A 21,588-nucleotide genomic window follows, 5' to 3' on the forward strand; every position below is an offset into this window, starting at 1 on the left:
TTGATTATTAACGTGTTAGCATTATTTATGTACTGAATGAAACTCATTTCCTGTCCATGAGAGCTGACATTGGCTGTAGTTGGAGAGCTTCTCTCCAGGTGCCACCAAGCCCTGTTAGTCCAACAACCCATTTGTAAAATAAACACATAGACATTTATGTTATTTCAACTGCTTGGCCATTAGCTCAGGCCTACCATTGTCTAGCTCTTACTCTTATGTTTAGCCCATTTCTATTAATCTATACTTTGCCATGTGGCTCGTGGCTTAGCAGTACCTTATCTCTTTCTTCTCATGGCAGTGGCTGCCCCAGCCTTCCACCTCCCAGAATTCTCTTCTCTCTTGTCCCGCCTATACTTCCTGCCTGGCCACTGGCCAAACAGCATTTTATTTATACAGAGCGATATCCACAGCACTTGGCCTCTTCTAAGCCTGGCCACTTCAGTGCTTTAAGGAGACTTGTGTCACACAGTGTTGGTTCTCACGTGTCTTAATCAGTGTTTTTCTTCTTCAGAGGCTTTTGATCGGCTTCTGTCTAGAAAAACAGAATATTTTCTTGCTACATTTTTCCTTACAATACTTCCTGACAATGGTCTGTAAGTTAGAAAACATCACAACCTTGTAGTAGAAAAATCACTAAGCATTTAGTTTTGCAGTTGTTAGGGGGCGTGTACAGGTGGGCCCCGGAAGAATTCAGCTGCTTTGTTAAACTCTCTACACTTCTGTCCTGCTGTTTCAGAGTGTATGTATGCTTCTTGTAAACTTCTATTCTGGTTAAAAATTTAAGAGGAGCTACTTGTAATGTCCTTAACATTCACTTAAGTTGTATTAGGCCCCTCAAACAATCACTGAGATGCTATTAAAATTATATGAATAATAAAACACCTCCAATCAGGAAAGTTTTACAAGAGTGATGTGGCCTGGTGAGTCTCCCTTTGCAGAAGGCCTGGGGTGGGGGTGGGAGGCTGGCTATATCCTAGACACTGACAATTAAGTGCTACTAAGAATTGTGTAATTTGGACCCTCCTTTTTTTTTTTTTTTTAATCCTTATTAGGAGTAAAGACTGTGGGGTGTTTTCTAGGTTGTAAATGGCAACATAACACAATGTAATAAAGTTCCTAGGAAACCACCTTGGGCCACTTTGTTTATAGGTGGTATTTATGAGGGCTCAAGTTTTACAAGGTGGCTTTATGGGTGAAAGTCAAAGGCACTCAGGGCCATGTGAGAAACTATATGGGGTGTGGTAGACAGCTTTGGAGTTTGGAGCAACACCATCTGAGGTTTAAAAAAGTCAGTTCTTTCAAGTTAGCATAGGACACAATGGGTTTCCTCACGATGTCTTCATACTTATGCATTGCTATATCTGCTCTTATTTGGTCCCGGTACTGTCCCCCTTTCTGGTCCCACCCCTCTTCCAAGTAGTTCTATTTCAGCTTTCTTGTCATATATACATCACACACACACACACACACACACACACACACGCACGCACGCACGCACGCACGTAGAGGAATTTGTCTTTTTGAGTCTGGCTTACTCACTGAGCATGTTCTCTCCAGCATCACACATTTTTCTGCAGACGCCTTCATTTCATTCTTCCTTACAGCTGGATAAAATCCCACTGTGTGTTTACAGCACATCTTCTCCATCCGTCCACCTGTGGATGGGCACCTCCTCTCATCCTACCTCTTTGCTGGAGTGTAAAGAGCACCAGTAGCTATGGACAGTGGACCTCTCTGTGGGATGCCTACATAAGAGTTCTCTGGGTGAAAGCGCTGCACTGCTATAGTCTATGGAAGTTTTGATTTAGTTTCTTGAGGAACCTCTATTATGCCTGTAGAGGTTGCACAGTTTCTATCTCCAAGCACAGCTGTCCCACCGAACCCTCAGCAGCATGTGTTGTTTTCTGGATGGTTTTGCACATTTTGCTAGAGATTTCTAAATGTTTCCAAAGTGGTTGTACCATCTAGTCCACAAGCAGTGTGTGAAGGGCCTGTTGTGGTTGGCCTGTGCCACCTCGCTGGAGTCAGACTGTTAATTTTAATTTTAGCTCTTCTTCAGGCAGGCTGTGGCATCTCACTTTGATTTTGATTTCCATTTGTTTTTTGTTTTGTTTTGTTTTGTTTGTTGTTTTTTCGAGACAGGGTTCCTCTGTGTAGCTTTGCGCCTTCCCTGGAACTCACTTGGTAGCCCAGGCTGACCTCGAACTCACAGACATCTGCATGTCTCTGCCTCCTGAGTGCTGGGATTACAGGCGTGTGCCACCACTGCTTGGCTTGTTTATTGCTTTTTAAAGATCCCCTCTTCCTCCTCTTGTCCTCACCCCTTCCCTTCCACACAGCAGCACCCTCTTCTCGTGCTGTGTGGCTGCTCTGTAGGTCTGCCTGTCTGCCTGAAATAGGTGTTCATTCAGATGGCAAAGAACTGACTCAGAACAGCCATGGAGGAAGCAGAACCTGAGATCTGAACTTGGTGATTGCTGTATTTGACTCTAGAATGTTCTTTCTCTCTCAATTCCTAACAAAAGACATATGATATGATTTAAACAGATTTTTGTAATTATATGGATTTTGACAGAACATGAATCATGTCCTTACTATAAACTGAGTATTTCACCCAATCAATCTGAAATAGTGTGTATGAAAACTGGGTCCCATGGTCTTTTGATTTGGGTCTACTTATATGATAATCTTACGAGAAAGGACTCTAGTCTGCTCCCTGGTCTCACTGAGAAGGGTCTAGCCTATTCCCTGGTCTTACTGAGAAGGATCTAACCTGCTCCCTGGTCTCACTGAGAAGGGTCTAGCCTGCTTCCTGGTCTCACTGAGAAAGGCCTAGCTTGCTCCCTGGTCTCACTGAGAAGGGTCTAGCCTACTTCCTGGTCTTACTGAGAAGGTTCTAGCCTACTCCCTGGTCTCACTGAGAAAGGTCTAGCCTGCTCCCTGGTCTCACCAAGAAGGGTCTAGGGGAACTGAGGCTGATGAGACTGAGAAACTTGTGATTTTTATGAAAACAAATCTCTTGGTGATATTATAAATGAGATAATGTATGTGTCAAAGTAAAAACTGGAATTTCTCAAAGGAGGTCTCAGCCTTATCTTTCTTGAGGTTTGTGACTGTATGTGTTGCAAACTGAGGCTTGCATTAGCTGTGGACCTCCACACTCTTGCTTGCCCAGACATTTGTTCAAAGCAGATCTGGAGACTGTTGTAGACCTGATGTTGCTGACTGTCCATCAGAAGACCAACAGACATGGCTTCTCTCTCCTTTGGGGACCTCACTATCTCTGTCCATGAGGAGCAGCCACCAAGTGCTCAGACCAGATCTGTATGCTCTCTGTTTCACAGACCTGATTTTGCTTAGGATAGATTTCAGACTTTGATTATTGGCTCCCAGGTTTGAACTCAGGACACAGGGGTTTCATGGTCCTTTGGATCCTCTGGTCTGCCCTGGGTTCGTTCTTAAGCTCCACAGGCTGTTGGTATAATTTAGCTTCTACAGTCTTCTTCTCACTCTCAGTGAGGTCTTCCCACAGTGCAGTTTGCTTCAAGCCAGGGAAGGAGTGAAAGAATTCAGTGACATTAGGGGAGACCTCCTTTTTAGGGACTCTTACCCTGGTAGCTCAGCCCCATACAGGAAAATCACTCTTGGTTGAATAAGAAACATTGACCTGGTGCCTGAGTCACAGCACCCAGATCCTCTTACTCTTACTGCATTCTGGTAACTCAAGTCCCAGGTTCTATCCCCACAAGGCTGTCAGCAGCACCTGTGACTCTATCCATCACTGGTTTTGAGCAGAGTTGGCATTCCTTTATCTGTGAAGGGTTGGATGGTGAATGTTACGTGTATGCAAGTGCGTCTGTGTGTGTATGTATGTGTATGTATGTATGTGTGTGTATGTGTTCATGTGTGTGTATCTATGTATGTGTGTGTGCATGTGTGTGTATATGTATATGTGTGTGTATGTGTGTGTGTATGTATGCATGAGTATGTGTGTGTATCTATGTATGTGTGTATGCATGTGTGTGTATATGTATATGTGTGTGTGTGTATGTGTGTGTGTATGTATGCATGAGTATGTGTATGTGTGTGTGTGTGTGTGTGTGTGTGTGTGTGTGTGTGTGTGTGTGTGTGTTTAGGGGCTCCTAGCCACAGCCACTGGACTCTGGCAATGGACAGGAAATTGACAGTGGCAGCACATGAACACAGCCTGGATGTGGCCCTAAGGACTCAGGAGCTGTCTATCCTCTTGTGGTCTTGTGGCCCAGGACGTCCACTGCAAGCTGCAGGCGGTGAGGTGGGAAGAGTGTGAGGAGGAACCATGTTCAGGAGCACTAAGTCAAAGCAAACCACCCTGCTCAGACTCTTACATCTGCTGGGCAGATTCATGGCACTGGGCCTGTCTCATGACTCAGGGCCGACGGCTCCTGGGCTTTGCTGACAGTACATTGGGAAAAGAATGGATGCGTGGCCATCCTCTGGGCCGTCATCAATTAGGAAAGACTGAAGTCAGATCAATGTAAGTGTGGAACACCCATCTTTAGAAGAGCAGACAGGATCATGAATTTGGTCAGTGGGTTGTTGCTGACACTTGACTTAAGGGGTCTATGTTGGGTAGTTTTTTTTTGTTTTTGTTTTTTTGGTTTTTTGTTTTTTTTTTGTCAACTTGACACAAGCTAGAGTCATCTGTGAAGAGGGAGCTTCAATTGAAGATTTGCCTCCATAAATTGGCCTGTGGGCATGTCTGAGGGGGCATTTCATGATTAATGATTGATGGCACCATTGTGGGTGGTGCCATCCCTGGTCCTGGATTCTATAAGAAAGAGCAAGCCATGAGGAGCAAGCCAGAAAGCAGTACCTGCCCCTCCACCCCCAACCCCCACAACCTCTGTATCAGCTCCTGCCTCCAGATTCCTGCCTTGAGTTCCCTCAATGAAGAACTAGAGCTGCCCTGGGATGTGTAACCCAAGTAAATCCCTTTCTCTCTGGAGCACAGTCCTAATTAGTCTTATTAAACAAAAACCCTGATTCAGATACAGAGGGTGAAAACTGAAAGACCAGAGAAGCAGAGCAGCCGTCTACTAGAAAGTTCTTACCTCTACCAAGTACCAGATTGAGTGGGGCTATCCTGTCTCTGAATCTTCAGACTGAATGGCTGAGATCTGGTCTTCACACATTTTATATTCCTGTCTCCACCTTCCTAGTGCTGGGATTAAAAGTGTGTGTAGTAGGTAGCCATTCCATCCTTGGCCTGGAAATTCCAACCCCAATTGAGGCTTCGGTAATGGTCATGCCTACAAAGCAGGTCTGAGAGAGGATGCTGAAGACCCAGGGTCTAGAGGAGAGGCTTCTCTTGGTTCTGGGACCCTGGACGCTGGAGGAAGAACGAGCAGAGTTATCCAGAGAACATCGCTGGACTGCGCCATACCTTTCCCAGACCCTGCAACCTATCCCTTCATTTGTAAGTTACCCCACAAAATCAACCTCCCTTTTTTAACTACATGGAGTGGCCTTAATAATTTCGCCAATATCTGGCACCCAACAGGGGGCAAGAGTTTCCACCTAAAACCTGAGGAAAAAAGATTCTAAAACAGCTTCCTAGTTGTCTCTCTCAAGTTAGCAGCAGCCTGCCGGTTTGAGCTACTATGGTGGGTTCCTGGAGTGTGCTTCTGACCTGCAATGTGGCGGGAATGAGGAGTCTACAAGTGGCACTTTACTCTGCTGCATGGTAGATTTAGCCTTTGCTAGTTAAAAAAAAAAAAAAAAAAAAAAAAAGGTTTCTGGGCTATGCGCTGCTTTGATAGAACTGTTTCTGATAGTTGAGGGTACACATGGCTCTAGACCCAGAGCTGGCAGTAAACTGTACCACTACTACTTTGGAAACTGAGGTGGGCAAAGCCAGCAGCCACAGTGGCATTTCAGTCTTACAAAGATGGATATAAGATGGATATTACACAGAGAATCTGGTTTGTGTTGTCTTTGGGATTTTTAACTGCAGAAAAAGATTTGATCGTAAATGTTTAGTTAAACAAATATGTAAATTTTAAAGGTACCTTGACTTCAAAATTTGGATATAAGGATATGTTGCTTTAGAAAAGAGTCTCTGCTTTTGTTTCCACAGAAAGCCAGAGGCTGTGGATTTGTTCCAGATTAAGATACATCAGGTTTGACCAGCCAAGACCACCTGAAAGGTATCCGATGACACCATGGCCCAGATGATCCAACATTCAGAATGGTTTCAAGGCAACTGGCTCAGAGGTTTACCCTCACAGACTACACCATAATCCTAAAATTTTCTTTGTGTCCCTATAAGATACAGCGCCCCCCTCCAGCAGGAAGTAGTAAGAGAAACTATGCCTAATTTCCCATATATATCAAGCTGGCTTTGGAGATGGAATTGGCTCACTCCTTCTCTAAACCCAGACATATTGCTAAAAGAAAAGGTTAAGAGATTCTTGTGTCCCAAATCAGAAGAGCCCTCTGGTGTGGGACAGATAAAAAACCAATGTTTTTATTTAAATCAGGTTGATTATAAATATGATCTCTTTCTAAAGAAAAAAAGGGGGGCATATGATATAGATATGATAGGATGAAAGGGTAGATTACTGAACTTACTTTTGAAGAACAACAACTTGTTTAAAATGTTTTACATTGGTATAGATTTTAGTCTATTGATACAAACTTAAAGTTAATTTTGTTATACTGTATATATATTTCTACTCTCGTTTGAGGTATGTATATGTACCTCATTTAGATTGTAATGGATAATTAAGAAATACAGATCAATTAGTCTTCTATGATAGTCAAACTTACAGTCATGTTAAGTTTTCTGGTATACATACATATATTTCAGATAGACAGGTAATCTTCAAACACTTCAAAGACCTACAGAATATGGCATTTAAAATATTTTTAAAAAATTTAGACTTTCTGGACAGTGAGACATGTCTGCTCCTGGCAGCACCAATTTACTTCAGAGAGGAGGATGGGCTTTGAAGACACTTCATATGGAGTTTATCTTCACCTTGACAAAAATAGCCATTTGGGCAAGAAACTGTTCTTGCCTGGACTGCTTGATCAACTGGACATGCAGGACCCATAGGAAGGTGGCCACTGAACTTTGCTTGACAAAATGGTCCTTCAGGTTCTTGCTTTGCAGAGGAAACTGCCAGACATTCTATAGGACACTGAAAAAAAAATGACCAAGAGACTCTAGCCCTGTGGGCTAAAGACAAATGCCCCAACTTTACAAAGGAACATTAGGTGACTGTCCAGGCTGCCAGCTGTCTCTGTCTACTCTTGCAAGACTCCCGAAAGTTGCTTGCATCCTTTTCCCATTTTCAGATAATATTATATCCTTCTAAGGTCTTTGAGGTAGTTGAAGACTAGATAGGTATAGTTTTCCTTAGTTATGATAAAAGATAAGTTAGATATGAAACCTTAGACTCATGAATATAAGATAGATAGAATATTTTGTTTAATTTTGCCAAAACAAATAGACTAGATATTGTAGCTGTAATTCTTGCTTGATAATTGTTTTGTTATATGTAATTTTACTATGTAAAAGTTAAAACCTTCCTTTTTAAAAAAAAGAAAAGGGGAAGTGTTGTGGATATTGCTCTGTATAAATAAAATGCTGATTGGCCAGTAGCCAGGCAGGAAGTATAGGCAGGACAAGAGAGAAGAGATTTCTGGGAGGTGGAAGGCTGGGTCAGAGAGATGCTGCCAGCTGCCACCATGACAAGCGAGATGTAAGGTACTGGTAAGCCACAAGCCACATGGCAAATTATAGACTAACAGAAATGGGTTAATTTAAGATATAAGAACTAGATAACAAGAAGGCTGCCAAGGCCATACAGTTTATAAGTAATATAAGCATCTGAATGATTATTTTATATGTGGGTTGTGGGACCATGGGGGCTTGGTGGCACCTGGGGAGAAGATCTCCCACTATAGGTGTGAGCTTCTGAATCTGCTGAGATCAGAGGCTTGATCCTCCTAAGTGATGGGATCAAAGGCATGCACCACCACCACCCATCTCTGTTTTTCTTTTAGACTGAATCCTCTCGTGTAGCTCAGGATGGCTTTGAACTTCTGATCTTCCTATTTCCTCCTCTCAAGTGCTAAGATTAAAGGTATGTGCCACCACTGCCTAGCCTCTATGATTAACTAGTGGATAGCTCCACCCTCTGATCTTCAAGGCAAGCTTTATTTGTCAGAACACAAACTATCATACAACACCCCTCCAGTTACTTTTGGTCATGGTGTTTATCACAACAGTAGAAAGCAAACTAGAGCAAGGCCAAGACATGATACTGTAATACATCCTTTCCTTCTTTAAAAACACATCTTTAACCCTAGAACTAGGGAGACAGAGGCAAGTAGATCTCTGTGAGTTCAAGACCAGCCTGGTCTAAGTAGTGAGTTCCAGGATGGCCAGAGATGCATAGTAAGACCTGGTTTCAAACACACACGGACACAGACACATACACAGACAGACAGACACACTCACAGACCCACACAGGCACATGCACACACACAGAGAGACACACAGACACGCACTCACAGACACAGACACACACAGACACACCCAAACCCACACACACAGACACAGACACCCCCGACCACACACACACCTCACCGACTATGATGCTGTTTAACCTATGGGGTTGTCATCAAGTCTCATGGGGACTATATGAAATCATGATGGGGAACTCTGAGTGGCTTTTGTAGTGCTGCCTTGAGGGAGTAGTGCACTCTGTCTCTCAGCAGTTCATATATGATGCTGCATGTGAAGAACTTTCTTGGAACTTATTGCCAACAGAGGTTTGGCTTTCTCTTCTTGATTGAAGCTTTCATAATTCACTCAGTTGCCCTTTTTGTTTTGGCTTCCAGGAAGCTCAGTCTCTATCATGAAACCCAATTATTGTGGATATAAAGAACTAGCAGGCTGCATTTTGTTTATTTACCAAGGCATGTAATTTGCTTTATTTTAATTCTTTGTGTTTCTCTAGTTTACCTATTTTTAATTGGGTCAATTCCTCTGTAGAAGAATGCTGAGTGTAATATGGACCTCTGTCATTGCCATGGAAAAGGCCACTGACACTGTACTCATAATAGCTCCAGATTAGTCACAGCCCAAACATCTGTCAGTGAGAGGATTAATAAATTATGGGGGGAAAGAGATGGCTCAGCAGCTAAGAGCACTGGCTGCTCTTACAGAGGACCCAGGTCACTTCCCAGCACCCACATGGATGCTCACAATTGCATGTAACTCACGTTCCACATGGTACACATGTTCATGCCTCACATACATACACATAAAGTGATAAAATCCTGACATTTTACATAGCAACAAAAGATTAAACAATATTCACAATATGGACAAACTCACCAGCATTATGCTGAACTGGAGAGGTCAGACATGGAAGAACATAAACTGCATAATTCACTTACATCAATTCCGAGGATGGAGTCAGGGAATTAAAGTAACGGAGTCAGGGCATGAAGGCTATAGTGGTTTGAAAGAGAAATGTCTCCCCTAGGCTCAGGCATTTGGACACCGGCTTCCCCATTGGTGGTGCTGTTTGAGGAAGTGGTACAGCTTTGCTGACTGAAGTATATCATCAGGGGGCGTGGCTTTGAGGGTTCTCACCAACTTCCAGTGTGCTCTCTCTGCCTTGTTTGTGTTTGAAGATGATCTCTCAGATTCCTACTCTGGCCATGGGCTGCCATGCCTCCCTGTCATTATGGACTCTCTCTCAGGAACCCTAAGCCAAAATAAACTCTTTCACCGGTCACTTTGGTCATGGTGTTTTATCACAGCAGGAGTAAAGTACAATGTCCCTGGGAAAGAGTGATTTCCTAAGCAGCCTCAAGAACATTTTCCATGGGATGTTTGAAATAGTCAATATCCCATACTGAGCCATAATGGAGTGTATAGAGGTAAAACTCACTGAAAAGTGATCAGGCCTACTATATTTTTATTCACTTTGCTGCATGTTTTTGTTAGTTGTGTTTCTGTTGTTGTAACAAAAATCACTAACTTCAAACAAGGAGTGATCCAAGCGTGGTGGCATGTACTTTAAATCCGTACACTTACAAGACTGAAGGAGAAGAATCAGGAGTTCAGACTACCCTGAGCTACACAGTGAGCTCCAGGCCAGCCTGGGCTACACAACAAGACCTTATCCCCAACCTCCCACAGTCCTCCACTCCCACCCCTGTCCCAGAAAGAGGAAATGTTCTCAGTGGTTTGGGAGGCTCTGGCGTGGGGACCTTATGGCTGTTCAGCACATACAGAGATACTCAACAGAGAAAGACACATGCTTAATGGCAGCCAGGAACCAGCTGTCGAGGTCAAGGTCCACCATCCCCTTTGAGGACATGCTTTCAGTGGTCTCTCTCTCTTTAGGCCCCACCTGTAAAAGGATACACCTAATGGCCCTTCCCCTCCAAAGAGGCCTGCCCAAAATGCAGCTTCTTCCATTCTTTTCTCTGTATGACTCCAAGTCTCTTGAAAAGGATCTTCACAACTGGTGATCTCAGAAATGCATAACTCTTAAGGTTTCTAATGTTCTCAGGTCAGTAATCATTGCCCACTTTTATTATGTCACTTCTTTTAAATGCATGGCTGAAACCATCTGTAGAGGTAAACCCTCAACCTCAGAGGAAGAATCGATGTCCACGGCTGTGTTTCTTTCTCACTTCTCAAAGTGGCTGAGTGGGAAACCAGCTGAGGCCACCTGCCAGGCTGAACCCTGGGAGGCAGTGCTTGCCTGTGGTTCTGCCTCTCCTAATTGGTAAAAATCACCTTTTTCTAACCGTCACCGGGAGGCGGCAGTCAGGACCAGCCTGTGTAAAGCCAGCATGTGAGGTGCGATATTAATCTTCAGGATGAGGAGTGCATTTGGTGAATGTTGGTGTAGCAGCAGGTCTCTGCTTGGGTCTTTGTAGCCTAAGGAACTTTTTACAAAACAGAGTGGGAAGAATCAATATCAATCCCCATCTTATCTTCACACACTCATTGCACTTACAATGCTCAGAATGCAACCTGAAGTTGGCCTTCTAATGGCTTAATGGGGCAGAGCCATTTGGAGTTTGGGAAGGACGATTCCTGCTGACCTAAGAGACCCATACTTTTAGCTGGGGCCTCTGGGAAGGGCTGAGCTCATCTGACTTTCAGAGGGGTCAGCGTGGCCGCCACTGCAAGGAGGGCATAAGATAGAGGTGTACAGAGGAAGCATCTAATGGATCTGTCCTAACTGACACCCTGGTGTTCAGAAAGGAGAGTACAGCAAAACTCCAGAGCAGACTTAATCCAAAGGACACTCAGCTCAGCATCTTTACAGATAAAAATTCCAGGTTCTACTGTCAACCAGACAGTCTGTCAAGTCCAGTCTCTTCCTCAAATCTGTAAAACTCAAACCAAAGTAGAATGAAATACACACACACACACACACACACACACACACACACACACCAGAATTGTGTTCCTCTGGTGCTGGCCTTTTTTCATTTGATATAAGATGTACTCAATAAGATGTAGGTGTGTGTTTACTTCTGACAGAGCAGTACATCTAGAATAGGAAAATGAAAAGCCTTCTAACCAATGTTCAGGATGTCTAATTAATGATCATTTGTATTGCTGATTTTAGGCTTAAAAGGACCATTTTGAGTACTTCAGATATATCTGAGCAAAATTTCCACTTAAACAGATGCAGGCATTTGTAGAAAGTGGTTTTGTATTATCAGGGCTCCTAGAATGATGGAGAAATAAATCTCTCTTTAAAAATTCCAGTTTTAGCCTAGCATGCTGACACACACCTTTAATCCCAGCACTCAGAAAGCAGAAGCAGGAAGATCTCTCTATGTAGTTAGACCCTGTCTTAAAACAAAACAAAACATCCAATAAAAGGAAATTGTAGGCATTAGAATCACTAGATATTAGGGCACACTCTGGCCAACTAGGGTCCTGTTAGCTCTCAGCTTCTTGAACACACCCTTGGATTTGTTGACTGGGTACTTGCTTTGGTTGAGTGTACTAGGGACTCACAGGGATAGTGAGTGGCACCCTGGGGCTCACATGGGAGAGTGCCCAGCAGAGCATAAACAGGCAAGTGAGGCAAGATGCTCCATGGGTGATCACTACCCAGGGAGAGATTTCCCTCCCTCTTCACAGTGAGGAGCAAGGGATGCTGGGAGCAGTTCTGGATGGCTCTGGGCTTCCACATCTCTTCATTTGTCCTCATTGTGAATCTCAGGTTTATTCATGTTCTTGTTACGGGTCACAGTATAGGGGACAGTGGCCAGTCCTACTGGAAACTTCTTTGATTTTGGGAGACATTGTTTCTTGTTGCCTTCATGCCTATCTTTACTTGAAAATAAGCTCTTCCCTTAAATTTTAAGTTTTGTAGATGACATTGTGATTTTAGATTCATACTTGGATTTCATCTTGTGGTCCCAGGATTTTAAAATGATGTTTTTAATTGGTGGGTGTGGTGGAGGGTCCTGGTGACAGGGTTTTGAAAACAAACTGCTTGTGGTTAGCCCAGCTGGCTGGGTTCTTCTTGTTGGTTGCTTGGTCCTGATGATGCCACTGACTTCATGTTTTAACTCATTTTGTGTTTTATTTTGTTGTTTTGACACATGCAGTTTAAATGCTTTATTCAACCTTAATTTCTACTTTTAGGTCTTAAAATGGACTTTAGATTTCTATAATGCCTTTACTTTTTTTGGACAAAATGTGTTCCTGGTGCTCAGCTGATAGCACTTTGTGTCATCCGGACTGCCTAGATTGAAAGCAAACCTGTGTAGGAAGTTATTGGTCTCAAATGACTTTCATGGTGAGACATGTCTTTGCTGGCATGGACTGTCAACAAAACATGTAAATGAGGTAGTTGAAAAGGAATTAGTATCTATTTTTCACTGTTTATTGAGAAGTCTTCAGTCAAAGTATTGGCTGGTCTGGTGTGTGGCAGGGCCCACAGGCAGATCTGGTGTGTGGCAGGGCCCACAGGCAGGTCTAGTGAGTAGCTGGAGATAGCACTTTCTGACTGTGTTCTCACTGATGGGAAGGTTGACAGCCTGACTCCAGGATCTCTTTGATAAGGACATGAAGTCTATTCATGATAGTTTGATGTCATAACCTAATGGACTCCTAGAGACTTCACATGCTAATTGCATTTCAGCATATGCATTTGGTGTGGAGGGACACATACATTCAGATTATAGCAACTGCCCTATGCAATAAGACCTCCAGGGCCCAGCATTGAGGCCAAGGAGAGAGGGCGTGTACTTGGCAGGGAAGACTGGGAAAGGCTTCAGAGTGGATATATACCACCCTTCTTTTTTCCATCTCCACCCATGTAACCCCTGGCTGTGGCTCCCAGCTGCTCCTTCCTCATCTCATGAGCATGCTAGGCTCTCTGGTCCTAGAAAATGTTCTCTGGATTGTTGTTAAGAGTCTTTTCTGATACTAAGATCCAGAGAACAACCAGGTGGATGCTGTGCTGTCCATGGTGCTGTCTGAGGAAGCCTGAAGGAACTGGCATCTGTGTTTCCCCACCACACTGGGCCTCGAGTATGTACACAGTGTGGCATGGTTGCTCAAGCTAAGCTTACCCCCAATCATTTGTGTAGACAAAATAAAGCAACCGCCCGCAACACACCTTTGCAAACTTGGAATGGGCCTATAAGGAGTCTGCTGTAGCTGTGATGACCCCAGGTAGTGTGCTTCTGTGTCTGATCCCACCTGGTCTGAAGATCACAGAACCTGTTCTAGCTGATACCTGCAGCCCCAGGGCACCAAACACCATCTGCTTCTGTGGGGCAGGAGGGGATGGAGGGGTGAGAGCAGAACATCCCTCTGAGTTGAGGTAGTCCCTGGTGATGCTGGCAAAGCTCCAGGGAAGAGCAAATGGCTACAGCAAAGATGAGGTCAAGTCAAAGACCACTTACACTCGGGCATCGTGAGGTTGTTTCAGGCACTTCCTACCTTCATTTGAGCCTTAGAGCATGGAGAGTAATGAAAGCATTTATACTGCATCTGTGTTTATCCAGGCCCACACTCCACCCATCAGTATAAGAAAACCTTGCTTGGCCATTGACAGTGTGAGTCCAGAAACAGTCCCCAGCTTTGGTCCTCTTATTTTTAATGGAGTTAGTCAGTAAAAGCATAAGGAGACTATGCAAAGCGCTGAGCACAGAGCTTAGCACACAGGGCAGGCGTATGGTGTGGTGATATTGTGTTCCCTGAAATATTGTGCAGGCTAATAAACTTATCTGGGGTCAGAGAACAGGACGGCCACAATATTAAACATGAGGATAGGCAGTGGTAGCACACCCCTTTAATCCTAGCATTCCAGAGGCAGAAATCCATCTGTTCAAGGACACAGCCAAGCATGGTGACTCACGCCTTTAATCCCAGGGAGTGATGGCAGAAACCAGAAAGATATAAGGTGAGAAGACCAGAAACTAGTTAAGCATTTGGCTGGTTAAGCATTCAGGCTTTGAGCAGCACAGTTCAACTGAGACTTATTTGGATAAGGACACAGAAGCTTGCAGTCTGAGGAAACAGGATCAGCTGAGGAACTGGCCAGGTGAGGTAGCTGTGGCTTGTTCTGTCTCTCTGATCTTCCAGCATTCACCCCAATACCTGGCTCTGAGTTTGATCTTATTAATAAGACTCCTTAAGATTTTTGCTACAATATGGCTCCATCATAGAACACTTTCCAAATATGCACAAGGCTCTTGGTTCAACTCCCATGACCCCTACCTCTATTCAAATATGGTAAAGACTGTTTTCACATCAGCAAACAGAATCTGGCAACTGCCTAACACAGTGTTGTAGTGGGTAGCTGGCTGTTCCAGCTTTGATCTTGAAACACTGCCCCTAGAGTAACAGCAGGTAACTGCCACACCTGTACATGACCTACCCCTGGGGCACACCTGCATATGACCTACCCGTGGGGCATGGCTGAAAGGGAGTCCCTTAAGACTCAAGGTATGTACATGTTTGGTCCTTCTGGATACCTCATGGTCCTGGAAGCTGGATGGGACACCAAGCCAGAGTTCTCCACTGGATGATGGTACCTTATCTCTCCTGGATCCTGTAACCAACCCCTACTGGCTGTAAGTTATCTCAGAAATAAACCTCTCTTGATTACCAGATAAATTACGTGCAATTTGCCCTTTTAATTACAATAATACAGTGTGTTCCAAGGTACACCATAGACCTAAGCCAGTTGAAGGGTTGTTGGGGGAGGGTAATGAGAAACTTTGACAATTACAGAATATTTTTTTTATCTGTTAGATCTAGTGAGAAAATAGTTGTGTCTTTTTTCCTTTACTTGTGCCTTTAACAATTTTTTTCTGTGTCTGACTCTGACTCTCTCTCTGTGTGTGTGTGTGTGTGTGTGTGTGTGTGTGTGTGTGTGTGTGTTTCAAGTATTGTAAGATTCCTGAGTATGTAATAGTTTGGAAACATGAAAGCCACCCTTCCCTGTAGGGTGTAAACACTGACTTAGCTCATTTATTCTTCAGGATTTAGAGGAATAAAACCTACCCCCCACCCCTCAAGTGTCCTATGTCACGTAGAGACTGTGGGTACTGACAGCCCTTCTGCCTGGGTCCTGTCTCCCTTGACCCCCCCTCCCCATGGCAAATCTTCCTGGCTGGGCTGTGTGGTGGTGGTGGTATCTTTTCTGCCTTCCTGGGCAGCAGCAAGATGAGTTGTGGGAGGCAAGAAGACAATTTGGTGCGCCACAACTCAGGAGCCAGTACTGGTTCAAACTTTGGGAGTCCTACCCCAAATTGTTTATTTTATTTGTATTTTAAAACAGCATAATCTAATGAAAATTATTCTTGTGATAACTAGCTCAATCCCAAGTGCACAACAGATCATACATACATCTCTTTAAGGAACAAAGTAAGCAAAATACAGATCAGACATAAAAACACTTTGTAAAGAATATGTGACATCTTCTATAAAGATAGGTTCTGTGGATTGACTGAGATAAACATGTTTTTGAGAAGGATATGGAGAGGGGTCTGGTACCAGAAAGTTTTCAGCCACACAGATCAAGCAAAGGTCACCAGCTAGAAATCTTCATCCTCAGGGCAGAAAACAAGTTTTCATTCCTTCCCTTAAAGGAACAACCCTGTGTGCTGAAGGTAACATTTCAGGTTCCTCTAGTGAATGGCTGTGAGCACAGGACCTCTGTGCCCACCACAAGGTTGTACCCTGTTGCCTATTGTTCCATGCAGTGAACTGTCCTTGGCTCATTGTAGCCTTGGGACTCTGATGTGCTTTTTTTTTTTTTTTTTGTTTGTTTGTTTTTAAAAGATTTATTTATTTATAATGTATACAGTGTTCTGTCTGCACGCATTCCTGCTGACCAGAAGAGGGCACCAGATCTCATTACAGATGGTTGTGAGCCACCATATGGTTGCTGGGAATTGAACTCAGGACCTTTGGAAGAGCAGCCAGTGCTCCTAACCTCTGAGCCATCTCTCCAGCCCCTGATGTGTTCTCTATGTAGATTTTCTCTGACTCTTCCATGTCATAGGTCCCAAGATGAAGCGTTTAGTTCATTAATTATAGCCACCTTCACCTTGGACATGTGACGAGCTTTCTAGAGCATGCATAGGAAACTGTTTGGACACCAGCACGTTGTGTAGAACTCAGCACCGTCCTCATTGCTCTCCTCCCAGACTGAATACCTGCTGTTTCCTCCCTGGAGCATTCTCCTCCTCATTTGGACCATGATGCTCTGCACTGACTGAGCAGTGCTCATTTGTCCCCGGCTCCTGGGAGGAAGGTCCTTGATTCTGCTCTCTGGCTACCAACCTCAGTGTGATGGGGAAGCACATGCACCTAACCCTAGCCAACCATGATTAACCTCCGAGTGTGTGTAAGGGTTAGAGCTGGGGTCATTTTGGTGACTTCCTAGGCATGCTACCTTTTGCTGGTCATCTTCAAGCACAGCAAATAATTGTGTGGCTGGACCCAGTCTTACACATCTCCCTGTATCCAAGTCTTTTAGTGGTGACTGGCCATACCTACTCTGGATTTGACAATGGGACTCAAAAAATGCCATGGAAAACAGCTTTAGCTAGACTTCTGGGATATGAGTGACATGTAGAAGAGTCATGTTGTCCTAGACAAGACCATCCAGCTGTGCCTTGTGGGCCCCAGATAAACACAGCAGAATAAACCCAGGTCAACAACCAGTTAACCAACATATTCAGGAAATGGTGTTAAGTGGGCTTTGTGGGAATGCCTTCAGCCAGCAAGTGGGAGTAGTATGTTCTATAGCAACAGCTAATGGTATATCTGGTACTTAAGAAAATGTGTGCATGCGTGCGTGCGTGTGTGTGTGTGTGCAGGCCACAGCACACATGTGGAGGTCAGAGGACAACTTTGTGGAGACAGTTCTTTCCTACTACCTTTATGCAGATTCTGGGGATTGAATTTAGGGCACCAGACTTGTGCCAAAAGGCCTTTCTCAGCTGATCTCCTTGCCAGCTCCATACTGGGTATTATTATTATTTTTTAAAAAATGTTTTAAGTTTGTTCTCTGACAATTTTACACATATATTTTTATAAATGTGTATTGATCATACTCCTCCTCGCTCTGCCATCCCCAAGTCTCCCCCAACATGTCCCCTGCCATTTTCATGCTCCCCTTTTTTCTATTTAACTCACCAATTCCAATTAGTTCTTGCCCATGTTCAAGGATGTAGAGTCATCTGCTAGAGCATGGCAAAGTACCAGCATCCACATCCCAGAGATAAACGGGCTCTTCCTTCTCCAGCAGCCAGGAACACCTATCACTCCTCAGCTAGGAGGTGGCCTCATGAGCACCCCCCCCCCATCCATCCTGGAGTGTGGACGGGGCTTGATCTTATGCAGATAACCACAGCTTCTATGAGTTCATGAACATGGCGGGCACGTCATACCCAGAAGACAGTGTTTCACGAGCTCTTCTCCATCCACCAGTGCTTACATTTTAGGTTTCCTGAGCCTTGAGTGGGAGTGATTCAGATGTCTCATTCAGGAGTAAGCACTCAAAAGCCCCCTATTCTCGGATCTAAAATAATAATGTGTTAAGAACAGCCCAAAGAAGTGCTTGGCGAGCAGGGCCTCGGGTTCAGTCCTAAGCACCAGGGACAGGGTAAGAAGAATAGCATCCAAAAGCCCGGCAAAAGAAGGCACCAAACAGACCTTTCCTTGAAGAATGCTTTTCTCTTGAGGGTGTTGATAGTATGAAGGGTTGTATGCTTATAAACCATAAGTACTTAAGAATCATGTTTAAACTACCCATGAGGTCATTCTAAGAACACCAAAAAAAACAAGTGGTAATGAGGTGGGTTAGTGGTAAAGGTGCCGTCCCCCAGCCTGGCCATCTGAGTTTCATCCTCAGGACCCATGAGTGGAAGGGGAGAACTGGCTGGCATCAGTTGTCGGCTGACCTTCACAAACAGGCTGGAGCATGAGTGTGACCCCTACACCAATAAATAAATAATAAATGCCAAAATAATGGAAAAAGAAATAAGGAGGGCTGATTAGAGAAATGCTTTGCCAAGATCTTGCATAGAACAGGACTCTCTAAGGTAAATCAGTCATGGTACATGGGACATTCACTCACTAAAGGGATGCTCGGAATAAAAATAAATTTTAAAACCCTCATTACTGGATTGTCTCATTGCTCCTGGCCAATCTGTGAAAGGTGCCTGTGAATGTCTCTTTCTAGTGTCTCTGCTCTTGAGCATTGCAATTATGAAAGATGAAGAGCTGGCCAACGTTAAAACCACACTTGAAGCAAGCTCCCCCTCCATTATCTCTGCTCTGCCCCCGGAACAGCATCTGTATGCTGTCAGACGGTGCAGCTGTGAGACACGGAACAAGATTCTGCTGTTTCGGAAGAGAATCTGAGAGCACAGTGAATTCTCTACAATAGTCAATTTTCTCTATGAAAAAGCCTATGTTTTCCTGAGGACACTCCTGCTTGGAGTTATACTTTTAAAACCTGGTCATTATATGAAATGAAGTGACTCTCAAATTCGAATGACCCCTATCTAATTATTTTTGAAGTGACCCAATGGGTTTCCTTCTGCCGGGAGCTGACTGGCCCACACATGGGTTTGGGATTTGGGGTAGGAAATGCCTAGAGACTTGGTGGGGATTTTCCCTGTTCCCTGCCTGGGATACTGAATAAACCAGCAACTTATCTGGGAGGAAAATTAAATTTTTTTTTAGGAGAGTCCCGAGACTATCTAATGAGGATGCAAACTTGTTTGAGGGGTGTGAGAAGACCGACTAGAATTAACACCAAGAAAAGCCAGAAATACAGCTGAGTTCATAACCAGTGATTATGCAACCAAGACCCGCCTCACTGCACCTGCAGGGAGAGAACCGAGAAACAAACCCAGGCTGTGCCAGTCAGATTTTCTTCCCAAATCCCCAAATAGCAGACACCTCTAAGGGATTCCTGACCTCATATTTCCCACTATGTCCTTTATTTCCTACTTATTGAAAAGTCTCTGGTGTGGGTTTAGAGGGACACTGTGGTAGAGTTTCCTTTTGAGGATGAGATTTATTAGAAATGTGTTATCAGTGCTGAAGATAGACAGACAGCCACATGGTAGGGCTCTGAGGAGAGTTCAGGCCCATGAAGCAGAATGAGGGACCCTTCTTGTAGATCTCAAGGGTGCCAACCATGGTCACAACATTTTGTAAAGCTCCATTTTGGCTGAACAATGACAATTCCAAAAACCAAAGCAGTTTCTAAAGAAACGTGATTTTCTAGACTCTTATCCCCCTGACCTATCGGCCCCTTCCCCCCAGGGATGGATGGCTAGCCCAGAGAGCCATTTATTAATTATCTGAATTCTTTAACTGACTCACTGGTTACCCCTGGCAATGGCCAACTGTGGGCCTAGAAGGGGAAGCCTTCAGTCTCTGCTCTCCCTCCTTCTGTCCTGTAACTGCCCTACCCCTGTGAGATGGTGAACTCGGGGAGCTTCTTTTCCCAAATAAAGAGCCTGTGCTGCCTGGGGTTTCTCCTTGTTGTCTTGTGTCTTTCCTTTGGGGGCCTTCCAAGGGAAGATTGTTCATCCTTGAGGATGAGTTGCCAGTAGTAGTCTCTGGCTCCCTGGTGGGTGGCAGGGGAGTGGGGGCTGGGAGGGGAGTCTTGCATTGCCGGGAAGGGAGGAGGGAATCTTGGCAATGAGTGAGAAGGATGGTACATTTAGTTAAGACGTACCCACTGTCCAGGGATGTGCCAGCACTAGCTGCCTGGCTATCCTGGCTGGCAGCCTGAGTCTGTAACCGTCCTCTGGGGAAGAATTAGTGGTGCTGCTAGTCTCTGGAATCTGGACTCCTGGGAAGTCTATTAGACTATTGCAGACAGTCTCTCTCAGTGGGGGCTGCCATTTCCTTAAAGCAGCTGTGAGGCAAGCAGCAGAAAGAGACTGCCTTGGGTAGGCATGGCAAGCTCCCAGCAGCCACTAGCCCAAACCTAACACCTATTGTTATAGTCAATTTTACCCTAAACGGTGCTATTTTCTCCAATTTGATATGAACAAAATAGCATAGTTGTTTTTGAATCTGTAGATTTGTGTTAATGAAAGGTAAAAATGAAACTTATAAGTGGTACCAAATTCCTGCTTTCCCTGGTCAAAATATAATGTAATTAAAAACATGTAGTTTTCTAAATTCCCTGATTAAACCCATTGGAGGAAATTATTTCATTGTAGAAAGCATTTGATTTCTAATTGATGTTAGAATTTCACATCAGCTTTAGAACTTCTCTATGAAACGGCTAGTTTATTTGGGTCAAACTGACTTCCATTCTTTGAAAACATATCATTTAAATGAAAAAAAATTGAATGATTCATTTGGAGGCTATATTGTTAAACTCTGTGTAAGCTATTACTTTTTGTTCAATAAATTGATGAGTATTGGGTGAATGGTAACGTGACAGGTTCTTCACCGAGGTTTAAAGGTATGAGCCTTGCTTATGGGTTATGTTGTCAATGATTATTTTTTAATATGTTTTTGCTAATATGCATTATGTACACATGGAACACAACTCAAAACACAAGAAAGAGGAAAAGTGGAAATGAAACAAATTTGTTTTCCTCGTTCCCCAAATCCAGAGTCTGGGGGAACTACTCTCTCTTTCTAGCGTGACCCACGGTCTCAAGGCTCCTGTGTGCCGACAGCGACATGCGTCATCTGCTATCCTGTGCCCCACTCTATGATGCTTAAGATACGGTTGACTGAGTGTCTCCTGTTGTCCTCTTTCCCCGCTGCTCTAACAACTGAAACCACTTCGGAGCCTCAGGTCTGCGCGTCCCTTGCTGACGGCAGTTGGTCTTTCTGGCCGGCACTCTTAGACAGGAGCCATTGGTCGCTCTGTGCGGAACTCACTTTACATGTGGGGATCAAGCTCCTCTCAGTCTTCACAAACACCACAACACCCCAGAATCTGGTTCCACTTTTCTGGTCTTAAAACCTGTTTTGGGGTTGGGGATTTAGCTCAGAGGTGGAACACTTGTCTAGGAAGCACAAGGCCCTGCATTCAG

This window comes from Onychomys torridus, chromosome 5 (genome assembly GCF_903995425.1).
Source record: "Onychomys torridus chromosome 5, mOncTor1.1, whole genome shotgun sequence".
Lineage (NCBI taxonomy): Eukaryota > Metazoa > Chordata > Mammalia > Rodentia > Cricetidae > Onychomys > Onychomys torridus.